Source organism: Neomonachus schauinslandi, chromosome 10, assembly GCF_002201575.2.
Source record: "Neomonachus schauinslandi chromosome 10, ASM220157v2, whole genome shotgun sequence".
Taxonomy (NCBI): domain Eukaryota; kingdom Metazoa; phylum Chordata; class Mammalia; order Carnivora; family Phocidae; genus Neomonachus; species Neomonachus schauinslandi.
The window spans coordinates 101,755,545-101,771,370 of record NC_058412.1 but is presented as its reverse complement, the minus strand read 5'-3'; positions in this window follow the sequence as shown (position 1 = coordinate 101,771,370).

The window sequence follows — 15,826 nt, the reverse complement described above, 5'->3', positions numbered from 1 at the left end:
GGATGTGCCCTGATGCCAAGCCACTTCACTGGGGTGGGGAAAGAATGATTGGGTCTGCTCACCAAAGTTTTGAGAGGACATCTGGGATTCTGGGTCAATACAGTCACAGTCTCTTTAATGAATAAATAGGTTTGTTTTAGGTTGTTGGAGGTTCAGGAGTGGGAAGCTAAAGAGGAAAGCAAATGCTTCTAGACCCCAAAAGAGTTCTGGAGACTGAGATGATAGAGTGCCCTTCACCCATACATACATTGGTCCCTCATGTCATTCCATGGTACTGCCAGAATAGACCCAAGTTACATTTTCCTTATGAAACCATTTCACACTGGGCTTGAAGCCCACTCAACATCTTTGGAGAGTACCCTTGAATGAGGGGTCTACAAGACGGTATTAAAGGAAGGAAGTAAAGTATGTGTGTGTGTGTGTGTGTGTGTGTGTATAAAATGCTCCCCAGGGGACCTGGATTTTTGAAAACCCTGTTTCTACATGTGTATAGTCAACTAAATATGCATGTAGAAACAGTTTTCAAAAATCCAAGTCCCCTGGGGAGCAGTCCCACCTTCAAGGACTGGCACTGTAGAGAACCAGAGACTTTCATGCTCTGAGCCACAAGACCTCCAAGGTTGCTGTGGTAAACTGTAATCAAGACCCAATTCTTTTTTTTTTTTTAAAGATTTTATTTATTTATTTGAGAGAGAGAGAGAATGAGAGAGAGCAAGCACATGAGAGGGGAGAGGGTCAGAGGGAGAAGCAGACTCCCTGCCGAGCAGGGAGCCCGATGCGGGACTCGATCCAGGGACTCCAGGATCATGACCCGAGCCGAAGGCAGTCGCTTAACCAACTGAGCCACCCACGCGCCCCAAGACCCAATTCTTTACCTCTCCCTCTACACTGTTTGAAGCTTCTCCTATCAAGAGGTGGCATCAATATTCCTACCCCTTGATTCTGTCCCTGTTACTTTCCTGGGCCAGTTGTGGAGGTTATGCTGTGCCAGTTCTGTCTAAACCCTAAGTGCCTTGTGTGTTTCCTTTTGCTCACTCAGCACTCTTCTATCATGGGCATGACAACATGCCCTGAATAACCCGCTGGAGGTTGAGACAGGAGGGACACACAGTTGTCCTGAGACCATCTTAAATCAGCCAACAGCTAACTGACCTCTGGAAATGTGAATGGACCCACCCAGCCTCAATAAATCTGTTTTGAGCTAGAGTTTGGGGGTGGTTTGTTATACAGCATGACTGCAGCAATAAATAGCTGATACAGCTGCCCTCTTTTTAGTGCTCTATTTCCATGTCTCTGTTCTTTGGTCACCCATTCAGATCTTTGCTAGTGTGCCAGTCTGATATCTTCTTTTACCTTACAGGATTTTTTATTCCTCCTTTTTGCTTTACCTTTATTCTCTCTTTCCCCACACCTTCCCCTTCTTATCAGAACTCTTTGTTTTTTTTACAGTATTTTTTTAAATGATTTATTTATTTTTAGAGAGAGCGAGCGAGCAAGCATGCACATGAGCAGTGGGGGTGGGGGAGAGGGAGAGAGAAAATCTCAAGCAGACTCTCTGCTGAGTGAGGAGCACCTCGGGGCTCAATCCCATGACCCCAAGATCATGATCTGTGCTTAAACGAGGAGTCAGACACTCAACCAAATGAGCCACCCATGTGCCCCCTACAGTATTTTAAGTCAACAGGAGACAACCCTAGCATTAGTAGGAAAATTTTCTCAGTTTTTCACATGTATCTTCCCTATTTTGGGTTCTTTCTATCATTTAATAAAAAGAAAATAAATAAATCTCTGACATATCAGGTGATACTTAGTGCTATGGAGAAAAATTAAGCAGCATAAGTATATTACTAAGTGTTGAGGGGAAGAGGACTGGGTGGGGAAGAACACTACTATTTCAGAAGATTCATTAGACAAGGCTTCTCTGAGAAGCAGACACTTGAACAAATTCCAGGTGAATTTAATTTTTCTAGACCATATTAAAGAGGAATAAGGGACACAAAGACATCACTTCCCCAGTTACCCACTTCAAGGACTGATAGGGAGACTTACAAAAGGTCACCATGGCTTACCCAATAAAGTTCTATTCATTCACTGTCACTGAGGGAAGGAGACAGCATTTCAGGTCCTGAAGCCCTTCACATGCTTAATCCTTCTGATATCAGACCTATAACAAGCACTTGTTGGGCTTGGAATCAAGAGCTAGATTCTCATATCTGTACTGCCATAAGGAAATCATGTGACTTTGGCAAAGTCATTTATTTTCTCTGGGCTGGAGTTTTTCTCATTTGTCAAGTAGGGGGTTGAATTAGATGCAGTCTAAGGAAACCAGCAGGTCTAACATCCCATAGTTTATGAAATTGTACAGCTGGTGCTCCACTACCCTTTGCAGGAAAAAGAAAAGAAGAAATAATAAGGATAATAATATTGCCCTGCACATAGTCCCTTATAATCTTCTTGAATTTCTCAACAAGATTAAAGAGAAAGAATAATCCAAGGTGGTAGAAAACAATGCATGCTATAGGATCCTGAACAATACCTTTTCTCTCCCCCACCAAATCCTCCTACCCTCTGCCCAAATCCAAAAGTAGCTAGTCTGCTTTTTTCATGAACTTTCCTAAATCTACAGGGCTTTGATACTTTGGGCATCTGCCAAGTCCCACTCTGAAAGAATGGTGTAGGACCTGGACATCAAATTTGCTACACTGTCCCCACTTTGGGCTCTGGAGTGTCTCTAGATGATAGGGACACTGCTAGTGGTAATTTGGAATGGGAGAGTACCCACAGTGATCTTCCATTCATTCTCTGCCCAACCAGGGTCTCACTGGAATGTGCCTGTGGTCAAGAAAAATCATGGCAAGCATTGCCTTATGCATGTGCCACAAAATGGTACTGTGGTGTTTGCAGAGAGGGGCAGGCCACCATCTCTCAACTATCCTGGAGTGGCAGAGCTCTTTACATGGATGATGACCATGTACATGACAAGAACAGCACAAGCTTAGTAAAGGTTCACATGATGTGTGAGCAGAGGAGAGGGCTGGCTGGCAAGGAGGAATGAAGCCAGGAAGGGGAAGAATGCCTAAACCAGAAAGAGGCCAGCTTCTAGAGGAAGTGCTGGTAGCCAAAACCCGCCTGCTTGGGTCTGGCTCAGCATACTCCCTCAATTCTTGACGTCAGGGCTGTCAAGGTTAGAGCATGCTGAAGGGCTGGAACTACACTGAAAAAGCAGGGAGGGAGAGGAAGTGGGACTGCAGCAACAAGGGAGGGGCATTCGGTCTTCCTGCATGGCTATTTTCACATGGTGAGGACAAGGGAATGAGGAAACATAATTTTGCAAAGAAAAATTGTTAAAAGAAAAGAAACAAAACATAACCATCAACATATATACACACAGACACAGACAAAGACCACACACACAAACACACAGAGAACAGAGTACTGACTGTAAGGAATAAATGATTCTGTGTTCATCCTGTTGCCAAAGAGGGCTGGCTCCTTCCAGCTCTTGACTACTCACTGTCTTTTCATTGTTTCTTTTTTGATTATCCTGAAATTATCTGTAAGCTGTTTATCACTTTTTATAATTTTGTATCATTCAGTGGTTACCAATAGGAGTCCTGGACTTGGACATCCTGAGACCAAACCCAGGTTCCACCACTTCCTAATTTTGGTCTGGGTATTTGATCTCCATATTCCTTAATTTTATCATCTATCAAATGGAAATATAACAACTTAGAGCTCATAAAATTGTTATAAGGATTATATAAAATAATGGATGGAAAGGATATAGAAAATCAACATCTTACTTATTATAAATTTTTTCAACTGAAATAAAGTTGAGCAGTTTTTAGAAATCTAATAACATGCAAGAAAAAATGGACAGAAGATTGGAGATCTTTAAGAAGGTATATGCAAAGCCATTCCTTATTTACAAATACAGCTAAGGAGGAAGGCTTATATGTGTCAACAATTTAAATAAGACAAATATTCAAAAAATAATAAATATAATGAAATAGAGATACTGATTAAATAGAGGGGTAATGGTAGATCATTTTTCAGAATGGTTAACAAGAAAGCACAATGTATTGAAAACACATTTTAAGGGAGAAAAGAGAATCCCCACATTCTTTGATTTAGCACCTTATACAGCACTGTCATTTAGTTCAATCTTTTATTATAGGAATCTTTTTTATAATCTTTCTGAAAGCTTATCAATCAGTGGGTGATTATTTCATGTGCTTCACAGTTCATTACTCATGAAGCAGTATCTATTCCATTGCTAAAAACTATAAAAGGAAAGATGGGCAAAAAACTACCTGGAGAAATATTTATGACAAGAGGACAAAAGATTAATAATGTTAACTTATGAAGAACATAACCGTAGTACTTTTGTTTCTAATATCAGGTTAAGGTTAAATTCTTATCAGTCTTTCTGATGAATACTATAAAAATTATGGATAAAATATTTAAAGATAATTTTTTATAAAGTGTGAAAGAACTGATAAAATACAGTAAAAATTTATCAGGCCAAAATTGTAGGAAAGATGTAACCCAAGAGATAAGCAAAAAGCAAAGTTTGATTTTACCCTGAAGGCAATTGCCAAAACTGACAAATGGTGAATTTTCATTTTGAAAACTTTAGCCTTGAAGGAAAAGAGGGGAAAGAAATCAAACTCAGAGACTTCATAGGTTGTGGAGTCATCAATTTCAGTTAGGAATCCAAGGAATGTAGTATCAGAAATGAGTATAGCAAAAATAAGGTGGCTCTTGCGTGGATTTGCCAACAGATTTGCAATTCCTGGGTTCCCCATTATGAAAAAAAATACCCAATCTGAGGTAAAGCTAATTAAAGCAGTACTAGCTTTGGTAATAACAATAAGGCAGATGGAAGAAGTAAAGCAAATCCTTACTAGAGAAAGATATCATTATCATAGGCCTCAAAATACTTCTACAAAAATAATTTCAAGTAAAATGAGAAACAGAGAAACACGAAGTCAAAGATTTCTGAGCATCCAAGGAAACTAGGAATCAGGAGAAAGAACCAGCAGAAAATTAAAAGAAAAAGAAAAAAATGACAAAAATGTTACTGGAATTACTGGAAACAGATTATAAAATAGTTACATTTGCTTGATTAAAGAAGTAAAAGTTTGAAAATATCTGCAAGGAATAGAAAATTTTAAGAAGTGATGTAGCATATTTTTAAAATTAGCATTTCTAGAATTTAAAAATAACATTTCTAGAATTTAAAAATATAATAAACAATTAGTTAAAAGTACGGATTTAAAAACAGATTAAATATAATCTAGGAGAGAATTAGAACCAGAAGAAACTTTAGAAGAAACTCTCCAGGATGGAGTACGAAGAGACAGTAGATGAAATACAGAAGGGAAGCCAAGAGGCAAGACAGACATTGAGAAGGTCTGCTACTGGAGTTCTTCAAGTTGAAAATGAATGGGAATATGATAGAGCAGTAATTTTGAATAGATGATAACTAGGAATTTTCCTGAACTGGTGACAGTTGAAATTTAGAGATTAGAGAAGCCTAACAAATCTATAGCAAGGTAAATAAAAAGGCATTTACATTTAATCATGCCGAAAGGGAAAAAAAAAATCTTGAAAACAGACAATAGAAAAGGAGATTACTTTTAAAGAAAGGACTGGGTGTTATAAACAACTAATGAATCATTGAACCCTACACCAAAAACTAATGATGTACTATACAGTGGCTAACTGAACATAATAAAAAAAAAATTTCTGCATGAGAAAAAGAAAAAGAAAGGACTGACGGCTGAATTCATAGCAACAGTAAAGCCAATAGCAATGGAATGATGTCTTTATTTTATTATTATTTTTTTTAATATTTTCTTTATTTGAGAGAGAGCACAAGCCAGGTAAGGAGCAGAGGGAGAAGCAGACTCAAGCGGGGTGAGGGGCAGAGAGAGAAGGAGAAGCAGACTCCTGGCTGAATAGGGAGCCTGACGCAGGGCTCAATCCCGGGACTCCAGGATCATTACCTGAGCTGAAGGCAGAGGCTTAACTGACTGAGCCACCCAGATACCCCGGAATGATGTCTTTAATGTGCTAAAGAAGGTAACTGTTAACCTGAAAATCTATACGAGGTAAAAATATCTTCCATATGAAGAAGAAATTAAGATAATTCAGACAAGCAAAAATTCAGACCATTTGCCACTAGCAAACGCACAGTAAAGGAACTATTAATGAATGTTCTTGAGGCAGAAGCTAGTTGAACCCAGAGATATCTAAAGTGCATGAGGCAATGAAGAGCAGAGAACATACTAAATATGTGGATAAATCTAACAAAATATACAAAATAACAATAATTAGACCTAGTAATAAGGTATTAAATATTAAACAGAATTAAAATACAAAATAACATTAATAGATTAACTTGGAATGAGATAATAGGGAGATAAAATATTTTAAGGGCCTTGTATTTTTTAGAACATAACAGAAATATTGACTAATTTTATACTTTTATGACTGTTCATATTTTAATTTCTAAGGTATCATTTCCAAATTAGTATAAGGAAAAATTAGAATAAAAAATAAGCCAAAAGATTATAAACAGGGCAAGAAATGAAACAGAATAAGTAGGAAAGAAAGAAAATTAAGATGGGATATTTTAAACACAAGTATGTTAGTAATTATTTAAATGTAAACAGATTGATTAAACAATTGAAAGTAAAGAACATTAACTTGGGTTAAAGGAAATCCCAATGAAACCTGGTGCACAGCATAATTCCCAGAGGAGAGGCATTCACACCATAGTTCACACCTAAAGTTGTACAGTGCACATCTATGTGGTCCTGGATCCAACGATACAAGAGATGAAAGTAAAAGGATGAAAAACTATAAAAAGATAGCTGGTATAGCTATTTTAATATTAAATAGACATAAGACAAAAGGCATTGTTAGATAACACTCCATAACAAGTTCAATTTATAAGATGTAATTACTTTGCATACCCATGTACCTGATTCAAAAACTGTAAATCAGAAACTGATAGAACTACAAGAAGACATAGACAATAAGAGAACTGAAAGAAGATCCAGATAAAACTATGGTCATATAGAAGACTTGAACACACATCTCACAGGAACTGGAAGAACAAGTCACCCCAAAATAACTTACTCAGGATTTTATCGTATCTCTCTCAGTAACTGATAGAACTACAGGCAGAAAAAAATCAATAAAGAATAGAGGCTGAAAATTAATGAACGAGGCATTCATTATAAGGAGTAAATAAAATTTCACAAAGTAGAAGAAAGCAATAAAAATGATAACAGGAAGGAGGAGATCAACACAGCTGAATTTTGTTTCCTTTAAAGGATAAAATGTAAAAACATCTGGCAAATTAAGGGAAAAATCAGAAGAGATAAAAGGAAAAAAGGCACCAGTAATCAACATCATGAAAAAGTAATGAGGCACTGCGCACATAATATAGATGCATTGTTAAGAAATTATGAACGCTCTTTAAAAAAGAAATTATGAACACTCTTGTCAATGAAATGGAAAATTTTATTTTACTTTTTTTTTAGAGACAGAGTATGTACATACACACGCGAGAGCAGTGGGGTGTAGGAGGCCAGAGGGTGAGAGAGAAAATCTTAAGCAGTCTCCATGCCCAACATGGAGCCTGACTCAGGACTCCATTTCACAACCCTGAGATCATGACCTGAGCTTGAATCAAGAGTCGGATGCTTAACCAACTGAGCCACCCAGGTGCCCCTGAAATGGAAATTTTAAATAAAATTCAAAAATATCTTAAGAAAAAATGTAACTTAGAAATATAATCTCTCAGGGTGCCTGGGTGGCTCAGTCGGTTAAGCGTCTGTCTTCAGCTCAGGTCATGATTCCAGGGGCCTGGGATCAAGCCCCGCATCCGGCTCCCTGCTCAGCGGGAAGTCTGCTTCTCCCTCTCCAACTGTCCCTGCTTGTGTTCCCTCCCTTGCTCTCTCTCTCTGTCAAATAAATAAATAAAATCTTTAAAAAAAAAAAAACCTCTCAAGAACAAATACAAAACCTTACTCATTTCACAACTTGTATATACTCTTAATGGAAACCAAGAGTAGTTTAAATTTTAGAAGCAATTGTGAAATGTCTTAAAAATGTTCATACGCTTTTACCTACTAGTCTCAATTCTTAAAAATTTCCCTAAGAAATTGCGCCTAAATGCACAACCTTGTGGCACAAACATATTCCAGAGTTATTTATACAAAAAAAGAAAATTGAACCAAATCTATTGTGAAACTACTGTTGAACATCTAAGGAGATAGAGTCAAGTGAGCCAAAAATATGTGTTTTTTCCACATATTTTTCCATTTGTATTTTATTTGAGCATACACTATAAATGTCCAGCAACAGAGGCACTAGTTAGATAAATTATGGTACCATAGTATGAAATACAGTGAAGTTTTTAGAAATTATTGTGCTGAGGTAAATGTATTGAAATGAAAAGTGTTTTACAATACCTTGTTACATATATTTTTTAAAATAAAGGAGGGGGAGAGCTTATAAAACACTATATATAGTGTGCCGCCATTTGGAAAAAATATATGTTCTGTGACTATATGGAGACACATTTCTATAAGTGGAAAATGAAATCTAAGCAGATTAACAAAAAAATTGAATATTTCTGGATCATAGGTAATTTTTACTTTTCTCATTGGCTAGAGCAAATCACAAGGCCAGCCTGGATTCAAAGGGTAGGACAACAGATCTTCTGACAGGAGGAAAAGGTGTGGATCAAAGAGGCAGTAGAGAATTGAAACCTCTTTTCTAATGCTCAGGAATAAACTTCAGCCTGCTGTAGCATTACTCCTGGAAGCTTTTTATTTAAGCTAGTTCAAACACTGATAAAATAAATGGTTCCCACCATGAATCTATTCTACCATTGAGAGGCTTCATGCCTTCAACCCTGAGATCTGGCTCCTAATGAGATTCAAAGAAGGTCAACATGTTGATAGCTAATTTTTTAAATTACTAAATGGTATGAGTCTCTTAATAAGAAAATTTTTAATAAAGTTAGTTATAGTCACCGATCCTTCATTGCTCAGAGTTAGTGACTATCAACTCAATAGTTCACTACAATGATCACATTTAAAATGTTTCTTCAAATTATTATAATTAATATAACATTCTGCAATACTTTATAAGCTCCTGATCTATATTCCTTTATCAACTGATTTTTAAAAGGAAATGCTAAATGAAATGAATTGTTGATAATGTGACCTTAAATCCAGCTACATGAAAAGTTCCTGGTATGTGGCTCAAAGTCATTGCTCAATGATGCTAAATAATTTTAAACAAAGCTCTGACATTCACTAAAAATTTCTGTCTAAAGACAGGATATATAAGAAAGAAGAAGAGATTTGAATCCTTGAATCTGCAGTGTCAGAATTAGATGTACAATTTTGAAATTAAGGGCGCGGTATTTGTTGTTATATAGAACTGAAATATTTTCAGAAGAGAGAAATATTCTTTTATCTGTTTCATATTTATTAATTGCAGTGTTTCTTATGTCCTTGCATCAGCTTGTTGGGGTCAACTTCAAGGACCTAAGTTTTACATGCATTGTGCCTTATACACAATTACTGTCCAAAGAAAGAATTGTGGTTGTATCTAGAATTGTCTGCGGTAGTTAGAAAAAAAAAAAATCAGTATTAGTTGTAGGCTCAACTCTAGAACAAAAAATCAAGAATCTGGGGAGGGGGCTCAGGCAGTGATATTTTTTAAAAGCTCTTTCAATGACTTTCATGTGCAGTCCTGGGTTGAGAACTACTGATTTAGGCAATTGTGAAAACCTAAAGGTTCTAGACAGTTGGCTGATCTCAGCACTGATGAATTGGGATCTTGGATACCATTAGGTAGCAGGCAATGATCTTGGAGAGCTTTACCCTTGTGCATAAATTTTCTTGATTGAATGAGAGGGAAATACAAGACCAACAGGGGAAAAGGGACAAGACCAGGAAAAGCTGACGAGGCTCAATTTCCCATTAAATCAGGTCAGGGTTCAGAGAGAAACCCAACTTTTTATAGGGAAGCAGGACTAATAAGAGCAAAACCAAGAATTATCTGTTTTAATCGTTAAAACTGAGTTTCCTATTTCAGCAGGCAGAATTATTGCCACTCTGGGGACTCATGAGCACAAGTCCATCTGTGATCAATGCAACTCAGTCCCAAGTTCCACTGGGTTTGGGACTCACACTGCTGGTAAATCTTATTTATCAGTTCTATAGTAACAATTGTTTTTAACCCATGATGTTTTTGAAATTGCAGTGCATTTTATAAACAATAAATACTTTTTTAAAAAAGATTTTATTTATTTATTTGAAAGAGAGAGAGTTAGCGAGAGCAGGAACACAAGCAGGGGTGTGGAAGAGGGAGAAGCAGGCTTCCCGCCCAGCGGGGAGTGCGATGCGGGGCTCGAAACAGGACCCTGGGATCATGACCTGAGCCAAAGGCAGACACTTAATGACTGAGCCACCAGGCGCCCCAATCAATGAATACATTTAATGTAGCATTCCTTTTACTTCTGACTAAATTGATGGTCTTTCTTAAAATTTATGACATCCTAAATTCAGGGACATATGATGTTGCCAGGGTTCTCCAGACTAGCTCAGGAACTGGACCATGGGTGAGACCTATAAGTCTGTAAGTTGGAAGGTGGAAAGTGAAGGTGGCAGTGAAACTGCCAAGTTCTATGGAGCACACTATATGCCCTAAAAATTTAGAGGATCGAGACTGAAGAGGACTAGGGAAAGACTACTGAATTGGAGTTGGGTCTTAAAGAATTTCAATAGGTAAAGACAGGGCTATTCTAGGGCTAATAAATGTGAAACTCTTGAGGGGAAAAAGAGCAAGGTGCAATCCTGGCACAGTGCTTTGTCTAGAACGTTTCCTGATTCGGCCCAGGAAGTCCTTATTTGGTTAATCCAGGGTTAATTGGCAAAAGCAAGAATCTACTTGCAAATGGCTGAAAATGTGACCATATGCTTCTCTCTGCTTTTCCCTCCTGACACAGAATTGGAGCTTAGGCCTCTCTGAGAATTTTCGATCAGAGCCGGAGATTCATGCCAACATATCTTAAACACAGAGGCCCATTTCTCATCTTGCAAATCATGAGCCAGAAAAGAACTCCCACTGGCTTGCAGAGCAGTTTTGGCACAAACAGACCCCTGAGGGCACAAAGCAGGATGAGCGGAAGGAGAGCTGTGCACATCTCCCAGTGCTTGACAGGCTAGAGAGGAGGTTCTGGTGCTATTCCCCTCGGGGGAAGAATCCCACACACTGAGTATAATTTCCAGGCATGTCGAGTAATGGGGCAAAATTAAATTGGACTCTCCTTCTATCTTAAATCTAATTAATCTTCCTCTGCCATGCACTCACTCCACTAAAATATGGCATTAAAATTCCAGCACTTTAGTTTGCACTTTGCAGCAGCTCTCTGTAAGCAGCAGTAATCTGATCTTCTAGCTCATGAAATCCTAATATGGCCTGACTTAGAAAAGGGGAAAGATTGGTCCTCAACAAATGTGTATTGAGAGTTTAAGATGCCAAGAAGTGGTATCCCAGGAATATAATAATTACTCATCATCATCATCATTAATGTTGTTGCACTAAGACTAAGAAATCATCCATTGTGTTAATTGTTGGTGGAATTACATTCTCCGTGTACACACTTAAATATTCCTTAGGGATGATTTGTAGAAACAGCATTGCTTAAAGCAGTCTGTAACTGTCAGCAATTCATATTTAATTCTGAATTTGTTCTGGCTTCTGTTTTTTACATAAGCGTTTTTGATCTGCTGTTGTCTTGGGGGAAAAAAGTTTGCTTCAAAATCAAGGTCAATCTTACTGAAACCAACCCTGACTCCAATAGGGTTAGCTTCAGGACAGAAATACACGAGACTGAGTTAGTTGAACAAGGATATGTTTTAATACTTCTTTAAAACTAAGTTCCTATTAGAATCTTTTCCTACCCCTGCAGTGAGGAAATCCCGGATAAAACTTCTCTTGTATTTACTTGTTTTGTCCATGTCAGAACTACAAAAGGAGAAACTATATTCTGGCAACAGTTGTCCTAAAAGGGAGACATTGCAAAATAAGCCAGCATGTTGAAACATTTAGAAATATACCACAAATATTTATGTATTATGGATTGTTTATATGTGCATGTACATATATATGTTTATATTATGATAGCATAAGAGCCAAGATTCCTGAATATTATTAAACTTAGATTTATCACCAACTCTAGCTTTGTGACATTGACTAGAGAAGACGGACTAAAAATAATCACCTCTTTAGCTTTAAATTGCATCATTTTATAGTTTATATGTATCCTATCTGATTGACTTAATAAGGTAGAGTACATGGGCAGGTCATGTGCAAGCTTTTCTTTTCCTCCTGAAGGCCACATGTGTGAGTGTATGCAGAGGTGAGCTTCTAAAAGGATTTTGTGCATAAATAATTGCAACAAGATGACCATTGATGTCTAGGTATGTTTTGAAAGGACGGGAAATTATTTTATGCTTCTTTATATTTTTATAGTATTTATTTCATTGTTTTCATTATTAAGTATTTACAAAGTGATTAAGGGAAGAAAGGAATGAGTGAATGAAAAAACATGTTCCTATCAAACAGGGATCAGATAGTAAATATTCCAAACTCTGCATTTCATGCAGTCTCTTTTGCAACTACTCAACTGTCAGTTTAGAGCAAACACAGCTATAGACAATGCATAAACAAATGAATGTGGCTGTGTTCCAATAAAGATTTATTTACAAAACAGTCTGTGGGCCATAGTTTGCCAGTTCCTGAACTGAAGTATCAAATCAAGGGCAATCCTTTATTCTCAAAATAACTGTTTAACATACAGGTATTTGGATGATTTGCAAGACTTCCTTAGAGGAAACTATTCAACCAAACTGTTTTGCTGGTAAGTCATCAATACATAGATGGTCTATAGGACCAGCCAGTACTTTTTCTCCTCCCTGTCAGTAAACTCCTATTGGATTCGCTGCATTTTATACCTTGTTCCCATTTCCAGGCTAAATGAGGGAAAGGGGATAGATGGCATAAGAGGACATTGAATGCAACTGCAGGCATCCTAAATACTCTACCCATTAGTCACTTCAGATTTCCAGCGGGGTGAATGCAGCATTCATTAATGCCCAGAGACAGCCCGGGCAAGGTCCAGACAGTCTGCTGGCAGAAAGAAAGCTAAAGGCAAAGGAAGGCCTGTGTCGATTGTCGTCTGTAGTTATGAGCCTGAGAAATAGTAGCTATGAATCAGCCTGTCTGAGGCTCAGCTGTCTTTATTTGCAACAGTAAGGAAGATAATATTTTAAAAAGCTTTTAGGAATAAAATGAGTCTTAACCACTAGAGAGAAGAATCACAGTCTACAGCTATATTGCTTCGGGGCCTAATGATGATTCACTGTAAAATTAGACCAATTAAGCCCCCTGCCCCAATTCTGTAGTCTTGAGAGAGTTAGATAAGATCATTGGTTCCCTTTGACTCATGGAATCCTAAAATAAAAGAGATCTCAAGAAATTTTCTGGTCATGGGGTTATAGAATGTTCAAAATATAAGACATTTCACTGGAGATCTGGTCAACCCTTCTATTTACAGATGAGGAAACTGAGTCCTTGTGAGGTAAGTGATATCCAGTGATTCACAGCTAGTGGGTGGTGAAGGTAGAATTTGAACCAGCACTCTTGATAGATTGATTGATTCATTTATTAAGACAATTATTATTCATTCAATTAGTGTAGTTTACAGATCGTTTCCCAAAGTGATTTTATCAGAGAACCCGTTTTGGTTTTTCATAAGGATCAGAGAAGACCAGCATTCCCCAGAATCTACTTCAGGAAATGCTGTAATTATTACTCCACACCTTCAAACCCTTTCAACTCCACCCACACATCCACTTTACAGGAAATGAGATCCAAAGAGTCTAGGTTGATGGCTCCTGTGTTTGTCTGCATATTAGAATGACATAGGGATCTTTTTAAAGTCCCAAAGCCTATGCCACATACAGACCAATAAATCAGTCTCCAGGGGAAAAGGCACAGGACGCCGTATTTTTTGAAATATCTCAGGCAATTTCAGTGTGGAAACAACTTTTGGGAACCACTGGGCCAGGTGATCTCTTATGTTATACCTCACGTAGAAAGACTCATCATCCACCATGGAAAAAAATGATTTGGGGACATCAGAAGAAATGGAATAACACTTCTCTAAAGGAGGCCCCATCTCATACACACACATACACACACACACACACACCCCAGAGTGGCTCTGAAGAACAAATAAAGCAATATAGGTGAAAGTGCTCTAGGAAACCAAAGGAGTTTCATAACATAGTATTGTTTTTAACCTTAGCAGACATTCAAACTTCAATGAGCCATGAATGTTTTTCTATTTACTTGGAAGAATTATTCAGAGATTTAAGAATAAGTAAATTTTCTAAAGCACTTAAGTTTGAAAAGTAGTTACTGAAATTAGTTACTGATTCTCCTGATATTTCTAATATTGCAGCTCTACGGTGGCATTTCAGTGGAAGTCTAGCTGTTGTACAGTCCTAACTTAGCAGCCCACCTGTGTGGTCTTTCAGGAAGCCTTACTATAGATGCTGTTCAAAGGTGGTAGCAGCTGTTTGGGTTCATTCATGCTTTATACAGGGTAATTTACTCATGTTTACTTGAAAATTAAAACCTAAAAACCATTTCTAGAAGAAATTGTGTTTATGCTGTATTTTACAATTTAAAGCTATATTGCAGATGTATTCAATCAAAGAAGATGCAGGAGCTGCCTCCTTTAACTTGATTGCTTTCACATAAAAAGCTTATCACCATATTCCAGTGAAATACCATAAATAATTTTTCTTGAGTTTTCTTTATTGAATCTACCCCTACCAGCTCATCTGGGCGGATGACTTTGGTATAATAAGCTAAGTTGGAAGATTATGGTGTATCTTTAAAATGTTTCCATTTTAATAAAATTCCAGATGCTTTTTTAAGGTGGTTGTTTCTGGTTGCAGTTCCAGTGTTTTTTAGACTTCGCTCACTTTCACTTTCTTCAAGTCAAGATGACCTCTTTATTAACCTTGCTCCCCTGGCTCATTTCAGCTTCCACTATTTGCTTCTACATGTTTGGCTCTAGGTCATCTACCTGAAGCTCACCCTCTCATCCGCTTAGATCCTCTAGCTTTCCAGGGGTGAGGCAGAGCAGGAGCCCCCCACCCCAGAGCTGTTTATCTAAAACCAATTAACTGTCTTGACACAGTCAAAATGTCCTCTTGCTCCTAGTGACTTGAAGCTGCATTGCACTGTGAGTACACTATTCTTACTTAGATTGGGTTTAAGTGGGCTTACTTTGAGAGATTACAGGAGGAGCTAAATAACCCCCACTTTCAGCCACCCCAGTGTATTCTATCTTATAGAAGTGTGGAATTTAAGGCAAAATAAGATCTTCTCCTGCTTCTTATATTCACAAATCTGGCTTTCTGTAGGAAATTGTTTTGTGGGATTTAGGAAAGAAGAGCCAAGAAATGCTTGCTCTGAAAACTAAAGGACTGAGTCAGTAAAAGAAGAGCTAGAGGCTTGGTGAAAAAAAATTTCAAAGCACTGACAATCTCTTCTATTGTAGTGACAGACCTATCAAAATAAACAGATCATGATGTTCCACTGTGGTGGTAGAAATACCACCTGAAAATCCTGTGAAAGTGACTGCAGGAAGAGCTTTCCCCAAGAAAAGTCACTCAAACTAGGAGAGGGGGAAGATGTGCGGCCCAACAGGAGA